The sequence below is a fragment of the Crocodylus siamensis genome, chromosome 5 (assembly GCF_052110815.1).
Source record: "Crocodylus siamensis isolate JL-2025a chromosome 5, ASM5211081v1, whole genome shotgun sequence".
Lineage (NCBI taxonomy): Eukaryota > Metazoa > Chordata > Crocodylia > Crocodylidae > Crocodylus > Crocodylus siamensis.
Genome location: NC_143399.1, coordinates 25,500,047 through 25,513,149, shown reverse-complemented (window position 1 = coordinate 25,513,149; position 13,103 = coordinate 25,500,047).

Here is a 13,103-nt window from a genome sequence, read left to right as displayed (position 1 = left end):
GTACTAGTTATACAGTTGAGTTTCCTTGATTTTAAACAAATAAAGAAACATTTTGAAAAGGCTTGCTGACTATAGCAATCTGAAAATATATCTGCATCACTTCTTGACCTCTTGTAGACTAAGATTAAGGCTAGGGACAGAAGTTACATATAAACTGATTTAAGTGATCAGATACTGGTTTAATCCTGTAACAGAACAGAAGCTCAGTGTACATAAATGAGTTTCAAAATGGCTGAAACTGGTTTAAGATAAACCTGGTTGAACGTAGTATCAGACTTCACTGATTTGGGTCAAAATGGCTATGAAACTTCTGTCCCAGACCCCTTCCTGGTTCAAGTTAAATCATAATCCTCAAGAATCCCAGAATATTTTTCAGCCCTTGACTAGGTTTTCTGCTCCTGAGAGCTAGTTCCACCTCTCTGCTCCCCAGCTGGAGCAGTCAGGGCCAGCTGACGGGGGGGGGGGGGGGGAGGGGGGCAGGGGAAAGAAGCCCAGCTGGCGCTTGGCAAAACCTTGCTGGGGTCTGGGGCCAGGGATGTGGGTTAAACACCCCTTCCCCCACTCAAACTTACTGCTGGCTGCAACTGTGGACAAATCCCAGAGGCACCTGGAAGCAGGAAAAGGAAGTGATGACCAACTCTGCAGAATCCTACTGATGTGATTCTGGACTGCAAATCCCAGGGAGCTTGGGGGCAGCAGGAAGAGGAAGCAAACACAAAGCCCATATTGGCTACAAACCAGAGAGCCGTGCTTTAGCACCCCTGAGCTTCTGGCCTGAGCCACTGCAGGCATGTGGCTGGATTTTCTGAATCAAAGGTAAATATGTGTTCACTTGTGTCTCAATTTAATCTGGGCAGTTTACAATTCAGCCTTGGGCTTTTTTACTGTCTATACTTAGTCCAAGTGTTATATCTCTAACAAAGTGTCATAGGTATAAAGCAACACACGCAAAGCATCATGTTGTATATTACAATGCCCTTTGTAAATTGTACAAAATTTAACAAATAATTTTCAAAATGGTATACTACCAGTGAAAACATGGCACCTTAACTTGAAACTCTGCATTATTTGTTATTTCAATTTTTGTCTTCCTTTAATAATGAGAAAAAAATATATTTATTTTGGATGCAACCATGAAAGAAAGATGATTAAGAATTACAGAAATCTTTTGTCCCTGCAAGGTCCTTATAATTCTCATGAAATTTTGAACCTGTGTATTTTATTACCTCACAAATCATTAATATGGGCCAGCAATAAATTGTGGGGTTGGCACAGTGCCCAGCACAGCACTGAGATCAAGCCTCTGTTTTCTAGTAAATTAGAATCCACGCCTTTATATCACAGGTACACAAATTTATGGAGGCTTTAGATATGAAATAATCTTTCATTTGCCCTTTGCTTTTCTACATGGCTAGCTTTAAAGTAGGTCATGTAAAGGAAGTTATTTGAGGAATCTGAAAAGACTCCATTAAATAGACCTGTGAGGTACAGTCGACAGCAATGAAGATTTGCTTTGATGAATGTGAAACAAAGTCAGAAATGGACCTTAACTCTTAATGGGGCAAGGAGTTATGTTTGTGTATGACTGCATCTGGCATTGTATGACCATGAATTCAAATACATGATTACAGAATGTGACTCAAGCTTGAATCAATATTAAGGGGATGGGAAACGCTGTTGGTAAAATGCCATAATAATAAAATTAAGTCTTCAGTGTGAGACAGATAAAAAAAGAAGAAGAAAATCACACCTTCTTAATTGTTGAAAACAAGTAAAATAATTGCTTGTCATATTCTAGTGATTACTAGCAATTTCTTAATGTTTGTTTTTGTAATTACTTGCTATTTGCTTGTGTTTACAATGAATTATTTCAGTTTACTCTTTGCAAATTATTAAATTATTTACCAAAAGTAATACAGATAGATAGGCAAAAAACAGAAGTTAGTTAGGTTTAAACTGCTTTCCTCTACCAACATATGTAGAGAGGTTTCAGGGCATGCTGAATATACCCCAGGAAGTTAGACAACAAAGAATGCTAAATCTATATAATTTTGCTTGTCTCTTGGATTGTGTAAAAGCAAACTCTCTAGGTGTTCTGCAACTGCAATGAAATATACATAGGACATATGTCAGTGATAATATTGTTCCTGATGTAACTTGTTACTTGAAAGAGCCATGTGGAAGGCTAGTACTCAGTGTCCATTTTTACATGTGCTCTGGGGTTGAGGGGGAGGGGGTGCTTATGTTTTAATAAAGCACCCGGAATGTCTCATGTATCAGCATCCCTGCACGTCAGAATGATAGCAGGAGTACTGCATCTAAAGCTTGTTGAATGCCTTTAAAGTACCCCAACACCATTTCGAATGGGGATGCTGATACCTGAGATGCATAGGCTGGCTGGAGCATACTAATTAGCAGGCTCCAGCAGACTCAATTAATCGAATCATGTGCTGTAATTAGCACATTAGTGCGGCTTCCCACCTTGTGTACAGGTACCCAGTGACACTAACACCTGCTTCTGGTCACTTGTGGTTCCCCTTTGTGCAGATTCTTCAGGGTTGAAATGACTTACTTTCCTATTTTGTATTGGTTTAAAGCCTTCCAAATCTGAGAGGATAGTTTCCTCAGTTTCCTGTCTCTTTTACTATAACAAAAAACTATTATTCTCTTCTGTTGCAGGGCAACAGGCCTGAAGAGCTGGAGAGCCCTATGCTGGGGGTGGAGAGGCAATGAGGGAGACCCAAAGGCCTGGGAAGATGGCACAGAGAGAGCCACAGCCCAGAGAAACTTACCTAGCCTAGGTGCAGTAACAGGAAGCATGGAACAGTGGGCAACACTGCCTGTGCAATTTATAACCATGTTCTTGATGCGGCTGGAGAAGCGTGGGGGCATGACATCAGTAGCCAGTGCCAGGAAGCACCTACAAGAGCTGGCACAGGACAGGGAGATGGGGAGCAGCAGAGGCACAGCAGCTGCAGGCTCTTAGCAGGCACATCTGGTCATACTGCATGACAGAGACGCCAGGGATGTCCCAGGGGTGGATACTGTCTTCCAGGGGAATGAAGCCTAGGACTGAAGAAGAGAAAAGCACTGAGGATTCAAGGGCCCATCAGGAATGCATGAGTTGGAGAAAAGCCACATCCTCCTTGTTTTCTGCTTTATTTCTTATGATCACTCCTGTAGCCTTATATTAAATCTGTGTTCTTTTTCCATTGTGACCAGGGCTGGGAGGCTAGGAACTCCCTGGGACTCCATGGCAGAGGACTATAATTAGACAGGGCCAGAAGGCCAGTCCAACCATGGGGGACAGTCTCAGGGAGTGAGTCTGTGCCCCAGGAACCAACTAGAACTGTGGGCAACATTTTTCATTTTGTTGGAATTTCATAGGTGGAGTGTGGCAGGGAGTAACCCTGGCCATTCTCCAGTGGATCCATGGCTCCTGCATAGGTCAGTCAGCCTGCCAAGGGTACGTGGTCAGCCTTACCGGGGTAGGATGGCACGCTGGATCATGTAAGAGCCCAGACTATTAACCATGCAGCTAAAGACCAAAACATTGGCACATGGGTTGGGTGTAGGGAATGCAAAGCCCCGAAGGAAGTACGTGCAGAGACTTTCCAGTGAGTGCGTGTCACAGGGGAGTCCCACATATCTGCTTTTAAGAACAAGACATGGCAGGAAAGCAACAGGGGTTTGCTTCCCTTAGGAAATGGCACCTAGCTAACATTAGTACTGGAGGTATACATCACAGGATGGGGTCCCCAGGGATGGCCATGATGCCCCTAGGGCTCCGTGACCATACCAATCTCGCCCAACAGGCATACTGTTCCTTGCCTATCATGTCTTGCTGGTAATTATAATAAATAGGGAGGCTGCCCTTAAATTTGTGTTTGGACATGGTCCCGATGGACCCCACTGAACCCTTTGGGTTCTTGGACACTTTTTGGGTCCCACTCAGAATGGATGCCTCACACCGTCAGCCTTATGGGCTACATGAGTGGCTCCAAAACCACCCCATTACCATGTCCCAAGCCTCACAGATGGTATTTAAATGTTATCCCTCTGAGGCCTTGATGTAGCTCAGCCTCTCCATCACTGGGCCCTCCACAGGCCTGTCTTTGCACCCACACTGGCACTGGGCTCTCCACAGCCCCTTTGTCACTGCACCCACTGGCACTGGGGTCTCCACACTCTAGCATGGCCCCAGTGAGATCTCCTCCTCCCCAATAGCCTTGGTCCAGTCCACCAGTTTATAAAAAGCAACCAAAATATGAACCACTGGGCTATATCATAATACAACCAGTTCAGGGTGCTCTCTGTCCCTTTAAAAGCGTCAAACTCCCCACCCCCCCCGCATTAAGTGCCTTGTAGGCCAGGGTACCTTGTGAGCCCCTGGAGCCCCGTTAGCCCTATATACAACATATCAGGTGGCCACAGCATCTCCAGAGTGCCAGGAGTTCTCTGCAATTCTTCTCTGCAGGCTCCTTCCCCTGGCTGCTGGCAGAGAACTAACCCCTGCTGGCCTCAGCCCTGAGGTTTATATGTGCCCAGGGCCCTGCCTTCTTCCGGTCAGCTGACCAGCTGCAGGTGCAGGCTAATTCCCTTGTTAGACTGTGGTCATAGTAACCTACACCTGGGGGGTTTCTGCCTGGCTCCTAGGGCCCTTTCCCAAGCCAGTTTCTGCTCTTAAAGGAGCAGGCACTTAAGTGCCCTGTGACAGTAGGTAAGGCTTAAGTGTAGATCACCAGGTGCCAAGCCGCTCAGGAGCAGTTGCTAGGGCTTAGACAGGCACATCTTCCTGAAATTACTTTAGTTTTTATACCACTTTAAATTAAAATTTTAAAAATATAGCTGTAGGCCAAGGTTTGCATATGCTTATCAGTAATATATAATATTCTATTATACATACACAAATTTATGTCACAGAAGGGAGTTGATGTTGAGGATAGCTTGTATATTTTGGCTTCTGGCAACTTCATAAAGGTACACATTTTTTCTTTTCAGAATGGATCCAGGCACCTGTTTTGTTGACCAACTGTGTTACTATGTTTTAAAATTTAAAATAATGAGCCATATTCACACCTGATTAACTAAGTCCAAATAAAGCCAGTGGAGTTATATTTGTTAATACTAGATATAACTTTAGCAGCATCTACATAAAAAAATTACTACTTCAAATATTATCAGAAAGTAAACTTTCCATGTATAAGTTAAATGATGGATAGAGGCATAAATCTGCTCTTTGGGTGGTGATCTCTTATAATAGCCTTCTTTCATTGATGCAGGCATTGCATATACAAATATTTTCTATGGTTGCCTTCCTCAGACAGAATAATCTATTCTGCAGCCAAGGTCACCATATGAAGTGAAAAAGAAGACCCACTCCCCCTAACAACAATAGGAGAATCTCACTCTGGGAAAAGAATGTTAGGATTCTTGCCTTGCCCTGTAACTAAAAATAAGTAATTTCTTATACAATATTACTAGAGAGAAAGTGTTAATATGTTTTGCTTCCAAAAGCGTGTACCACCTCATAAACATAATGAAGTAGAGAGCATAAAAGGAGAATTCAATTACAGATGTTATCTAAGTTTGGTAACAGTATGGACATGTATAACAATTGAAAAGTTCTAAAATGTCAGTTGAGAACCAGTTACAATTATGTGAAGTGGTGTGCCTCTGACACAGGGAAATAGGAGTGAACACCCAACCCAGCATACCTCTGTGGGTGAGTCGGGTTAGAGTGCTTCCTCCCATGATTTGGTGATCCCAGGGGATGGGTGACTTGTGGCTGGGAACATTTTAACTTTTCTGATTTTCTTTTTTCCCTAAATGGTTCAATAAAATGTAAGAATCTGAAAATGACTCAGATCTTCAGGATGTTTCACTGACTTTGGGAGTGAGGGCAGGGAGGAAGGGAAGAAGAAGTTTGGATCCTAAGTTTAGGGTTTGATGGGCTATTACATGCATCAGGTTGTAGAATATACCCTAAAATATATTTTAAGATTGTTTTATTGTATAGTGTTTGGTTTTATTTGTTGTACTAATTATTTCCTCATATAGTCTTAAGTATAGTAAAACATAAATGTTGCATCTTTTTGCTAAAATCAATACATTATTGAAATTTAGTAATCTGGGTTCAGATCTCAACCCCTCCTCCCCAACAAAATATGATATTTCATTGCTTTAAATGTCAATAAAAAAACCCAACTCAGTGGAAATATAGAAACTGCCTTACTGGATCAGACAAAAGGTCCATCTATCTTATTATTAGCCTAACTCTGAGAATGGCAAGTAATAGATGTTTTGAAAGAAAAATACAAGTAGTAGGGCATATGTGGAATGATCCATACTCTTTTAGTAACCAGCAGTAATAAGTTTAGTCATCCCCATGGAGTTATATTCCTAATTTCCTCCTCTTAGCCAGACTGGCTGAGCCGCTCCACTGGGGTTTACACTAAGCCCACCGGGGGACAGAGGGACTACCACCAATGCTGCCCCACTGAGCAACACTTGCAAAGCCAGCAGGCCAAGGCACTTAAGGAAGCCCACCCCTGCCCCAGCCCTGGAACAACTTGTGGGCAAGGCAGAGGCCCCCAAAGGGACACTTAAGTGCCTGTACACAAATGCCAGGAGCTTGGGGAATAAATAGGAGGAACTTGTCGTCCTGCTTAACACAAATAATTAACATCATAGGTAAGGTCTCTATGATGTCATAGGGATAATGGAGACCTGGTGGGACTCCACCCATGACTGGACCATGGGTATAGATGGCTATAAACTGTACAGGAGAGATCGAGTGGACAAAAGGGGCGGGGGTGTAGCTCTCTATTTCAAGGAAAGGTACACATCCCTGCAAGCCAATATTGGTGACCAGGGTAAATGACTGGAGACCCTCTGAGTTAAAATCTGTGGGGATCACAGCACAGGAGACACAATGGTAGGAGTCTACTACAGGCCTTCCACCCAAAATCAAGAGCTTGACCAGGAGTTCGTCATGGAATTGGAGGCTGTGTGCTCTTGGTCCATGGTTGTTATGGGAGATTTCAACTATCCAGACATCTTGTGGGAAGAGCACTCGGCCAAATCTGAGTGGTCGCAAAGCTTCCTCTCATGCATGTATGAACTCTATCTGACACAAGAAGTCTACAGGCCAATGAGAGGTAAAGCGCTGCTTGACCTGGTACTGGCAACCGGGGACAGCCTAATCAGCAACCTAACAATCAAAGGGAAGCTGGGTGACAATGACCATGAGATGATTACCTTCACCATCTGCTGACAAGCTGGCAAATCAGTCAGCAATACAGAAGGCCTTGACTTCAGGAAAGCTGACTTTGACAAGCTCAGGAGGCTTGTTGGTGGGGCCTTAGGGGACCATGACCCCAAGGAGATGGGAATTTAGGACAAGTGGTTGCTCCTCAAGGGAGTGATCCTAGGTGCACAAGCAAAGGCTATTCCATCTCAGAAGAAAGGCAGCAAAAGGGCACAGCAGTCCCCTTGGCTCAGCAAGGAACTAGTGGACCTCCTGTGTCTAAAAAGAAAGACCTACAAAGGATGGAGGATGGGATCCACCTCCAAGGAGGAATATTCTGCACTGGTTCATACCTTTTTTAGATATGTGGGGAGCCAGCAGAAAAGCAGAGGCAACATTGGATCCCTGCTAAACCAGATGGGATAACTAATGCCTGACGCCCAGGAAAAAACCAACCTACTACATGGGCACTTTGAATCGGTCTTTCACCAGTCCTATGGGACACCTGTGCCCATTAGAGGGATGGAGGGAGATTCCTTGCCCTCCATCAATGCTGACCTCGTGAAGGAACACTTTGAGAGGCTGGACACAGTCAAGTCAGCCGGCCCTGACAATTTACATCCTAGGGTACTCAAGGAGCTGGCTAGCATCATAGCTCAGCCCCTGGCACAGATCTTCAAGAACTTCTGGCACACTGGTGAAGTGCCCAAAGATTGGAAGAAGGCCAATGTGGTGCCTATCTTCAAGAAAGTGGGGAAAGTGGATCTGGCAAACTACAGGCCCATCATGCTGACCTCTATCACAGGGAAGGTCTTAGAAAAGATTATAAAAGAGGTCATTCTTAATAGACTGGCCACTGGCAACAACCTGAGGGATAACCAGCATGAGTTTGTTGCAGGTACGTCCTGCTTGACCAATCTTATTTCCTTTTATGACCTATCACCTGCATTCGGGGGAAGAGATTCATGTTGTATATCTTGACTTTAAAAAAGCCTTTGATCTGGTATCCCATGATCACCTCTTGGAAAAACTGGCTAACTGTGGCCTCGGGTCCACCACGATCCTGGGGCTGGGGAATTGGCTCCATGGTCAGATCCAGAGAGCAGTGGCTGATGGAAGCCAATCGTTGTGGTGCCCTGTGACCGGGGATCCCTCAAGGCTCTGTCCTTGGACCTATTTTGTTCAACATCTTCATTAATGATGTAGATATTGGTATGAGAAGCAGACTGGCCAAGTTCTCTGATGAGACCAAACTCCGGGGTAAAGCATTCACACCTGAGAATAAGAGAGTGATCCAGGCTGACTTTGACAGGCTCAGAAAATGGGTGGATGAGAGCCTGATAGTGTTTAACACTGAAAAATGCAAGGGTCTCCACCTTGGGAGGCAAAACCTGCAGCATGCTTATAGGCTTGGCAGTGCTATGCTGGCTAACACTATGAATGAAAGGGACTTGAGGGTCATGACTGACCACAAGATGAACATGAGCCTTCAATGTGATGCTGCTACTAGTAAATTGAGCAAAATGCAGCCTTGCATCCATAGATGCTTCTCAAGCAAATCCCAGTATGTCATTCTTCCATTGTACTTAGCCATGGTGAGGCCGCAGTTGGAGTACTGCGTCCAGTTTTGGGCTCCACAATTCAAAAAGGATGTGGAGAAGCTTGAGAGAGTCCAGACAAGAGCCACACACATGATCAGAGGTTAGGAAAAAGACCTTATGATGAGAGGCTGAGAGCTATGTGACTCTTCAGCCTGGAAAAGCCCAGGTTCAGGGGTGATCTGGTGGCCACCTATAAGTTTATAAGGGGTGTTCAAAGGGATCTGGGGAAACATTTGTTCATCTGGAGCGCCCCAAGGGATGACAGGGTTGAACAGTTATAAACTTCTCCAGGACCATTTCAGACTGGACATAAGGAAAAACTTCTTTACTGTCTGAGCCCCCAAGGTCTGGAATAGCCTGTCATCAGAGGTGATTCAAGCACATACTTTGAACACCTTCAAGAGAAATTTGGATGTTTATCTTGCTGGGATCCTATGACCCCAGCTGACTTCCTGACCCTGGGGCAGGGGGCTGGACTCAATGTTCTTCCAAGGTCCCTTCCAGCCCTAATGTCTATGAAATCTATGAACTGTTGTATTTAATATCATAGTTACTAGAATATAAGATGAAACCCCCCAAAAGTTAGATTCTATATATGCAAAATGTATAAGTTTGTTACAATTTTCCCGGTATAGAAACTAATTATTGGAGGTTGGCTGTGTATTTTTCCCACTTCCACTGCTACAGCAGGGAAAATAAATCTGGGGTAGGGGAGTTAGATGGATCCCTTACCATCTGACCCTGCAAACTTTTCCCCCAGCAGCCCCTTCCCCCACCTTACTGTCAGATCCTGCTCTCCCTGAGCACATGGAAGTGAAGGGCAAATTTGAAAACACAACAAAGCAAACATGCCTGTAGTCCTTGCATGTAGGCAAATTACTGTGAACACCCATTGACTTAGTTCATCCAGAATTGATCCAGTGTGATTTTTTTGAAACTGCTTCAAATTTTAACCTAGGTATTCCATAAAAACACTTTTAAGCAACACTTTTTGTATCTACTTATATATAGTACAAATTGGGTGCATCTACATGAGACATTTACCACACCCACTCAATTCATCCCTGACCCTGCCTTGCCAATGTGGCTTCCAAGCTGGGAAATCACAGCTATGCCCAGGCCACTGCAGCCAAGCCTGCAGTCCCTGATCCTGGTTCCTCCACTACTGCTTCCCCTTCAACCTTAGGCACCAGGGCCCCCTTCCCAGCCCACATAGGGTGAGATGCTGGTTGCCTAAAGAAGAGAGTCTGCACTTTGAGACCTATGTGCAGGCCCAGGCTAAGGAGTGGAGACCCCCAAGTTTATGGTGGCCTCCAGGTTTCATGGCAAGGGAGTCTTATTTCTTGCCATGTAGGTTGCCATGCAGGAGGCAATGGAAAAGGGGCTTGTTGTGGGGGGCAAGCACACCCCCCTCAAACCATGGAGAAGCTGGGACCTTGGTGGTCCTGAGCTTTGTCCTCCCGTACCTCCCCACCTCAACCCTTCTGCCCCAGTGTCTCCCCAATAACTCCCCAGTGTCTCCCCAGTCACCCTCTTCCTACTGGGGTGGTAGGACGCTAGCTTCCACCATGTATTCTCTTTCTGCTGTCATGTCATGATCCAGTTGGTGGTGAAGGCTAATGCAGAGGTTGAGGGGGCCCTTCAGGACCATTTCTAGGGGTCTCTCATCTGAGTATGCTATATGGTTGGGGACATGAGACACTTCCAGTGCTATGCCCCAGGGCACCTGGACCAGGAATGGAGCCAGACCACACAGGTGGAGGAGGAGCAGGTGCACCATTCCCAGTTGGACCAAATTTACATTTAATTGCTCTGACATAAGGTCATCCCCTTTTAGTGACCACCACTTCATCCACACTCGGGTCACTTTGTGGCCTGAGCATCCAGGGATGGCCTGCTGGCACTTTAGTAATAGCCTGCTGGAGGACATGGACTTTGTGGCAGCTTTCCAAGAGTTCTGCTGGAAGAGGGAGACAGACAGGGAGACAGCTCAGGAAGAAAGTGTTGGATCTGGAGAGGCTTCTGCGCACTGACCTGACAGAGGAATACCCCATGCACATTTAACTTGAGTGTGCCAAGTTGCAGCCCCACTTCCACCTCTTGCTGAGGTTCTGGCTTCACTTTTCCTTGCACCATTTTTATTATGCTCTCCCCATCCATAGCTCCACCAAGCCCCAGGACTTCCTGGTCAGTCTCCTGACTTTGACCAAACTGTGCATCTACAAGACCAGAAAGAAAGCTATGGCCAGGGGGAACCCAGGCAAATATGAGGCTGTCTTCCTGTTAGTCCTTCATGCACATCTTTGAGCAGCTTCACTGGTTGGCATCCACAGGTTCTCTTAACTCATGCAGAGGGCAGTAGGCACTGGCTGGTATGCTCTGTCTGATGTCCCCTTCCAGATCCCTTGTTATTAACCTATGACTTCACTGACATCCCTTTTCTTTTTACTTGCCCCAAGTAATAAGTTGGTGTGCCCCTTACTAAGGGAGGCTTATATTTTTTTTCATAATGTATAGAAGCCCATGACCAATGGCACATCACATAAGTCTGTGTCACACAATGGCAGAGAATGAATGCTGAAACAGGGTATGACCAGAGTATTGATTCCCCCGTTCCTCTTTCACTTGCAGCCTCCAACATGTAATTGTGTCTTGTGTAAGTAATTACGTCATTATTTTGTGTGATTTTTGTAACTCTTCACTAAAAGTTCTTCATTTGTTTACCTATGAAAAGTGAGAAATTTGTCTACCTATGTATAGCCAAATTATCTGCCCCAGGTCATTCATGATCTGTAGTTTTTCCAATTTCCACAAAATCCTGATATAGAAACTGATGATATGTTTGTTATATAAGAAGAGTCTCCTGCCTTTTTGTTGGATAGGTGAGTTGATCAAATCCTAAGATGGATAACATGTGGGCACATCTACACATGCTGGTGTGGTGCCATTGTTACTGTACTGTCATTTAGTACTTTGTTTTGGAAGTATTAAAAGACAGCACAGTAACAGCCAGTACTGCACCATGTGCACGGTGCAAGGTTATTTTTAGGCACTACATCACCGTAGTGACACAGTATAACAGCGATGTAGCTATGGCATCACAGTTTTTGCCTGTGGATGCTACGTCACCATAGCACACTGCTATGGTGAGATAGCATCACGTGTAAACGCACCCTGTCTGTATTTGTATCTCTGTCTAGACTGTATTTAGCATATATTTAGTATCTGATCCAAAGCCCATTGAAGTATCTTGAAAACTTTAGTTGGTGTCAGTGGCCCATTTCAGGCCCTTTGTTTAGAATTCACGCTTTTTATACCTACCTTATTTACAAGATGAAATGCCATAAGCAGTAATCCACAAGAACCTTAGATAGCAGGAAGTAGATTCATTATAAAAATGTATGATTATCTATGGTCCTGCATTTGGGCTGATCACTAGCATTTTCTTGCTTGCCCAGTCTGAATGACAGGTTAGTCATTGCAATTGGCCTTTGGTTGATGAAACAGAAGCAGAGGTAATGAGGTGGAGAATGTAATAAACAGAGTGCATTATTTACCAATTCAGTAGAACACTAGATTACCTAGGTGGAGTGCAGCAAAAAATACACACTGAAAATACGACAAACCTATTTAAAAACCACAGGAATTTATTACATGTGAGGAATAAAGCTCAGAAGAAGGTAGCATATCACTAGCACCATCTCCAGTGGAAAGGTAATACACACATTGAATTGTTGAATTGCTTCAACGATTTGGTATTTGATAATGCTTAAAGTAATGAAAATGTGAGTAAATAAGAGATATTCTCAGAAGAAATAGGTGTGTTTAAAACATAAATAATGAAAAGTAGAGTTAGAAGAGAAAAAACTGAAAGAGAAACATAACTATTAAATAGCTATTACAAAATAAATTCAAAACCCTTGACCAGGATAATGTGAGGCTAAAAAATATAGTCATTAGATCAGAGCAAGCATTTAGAAGATGTATAAAATTTGCTGGGTAATAATGATATAAGATCATTTCATATGAGGTAGGACTATGTTACCCTACCTGATTTAATTTTCCTAGAGTGCATGATTAAAGATATATAGCAGGTTGTAGGACTGGATAACCCTATGACCACTGAAAGTATATTCAGAATAAAGAGTCTGTCCCGGGGCAAGGGGAGGACATGGACCCCGAAGGGTCAAGGAGGGACTCTGGGGGGCAACACACCCCAGGGAAAACATAAGAGTAGGAAAAACAAGCAAAAA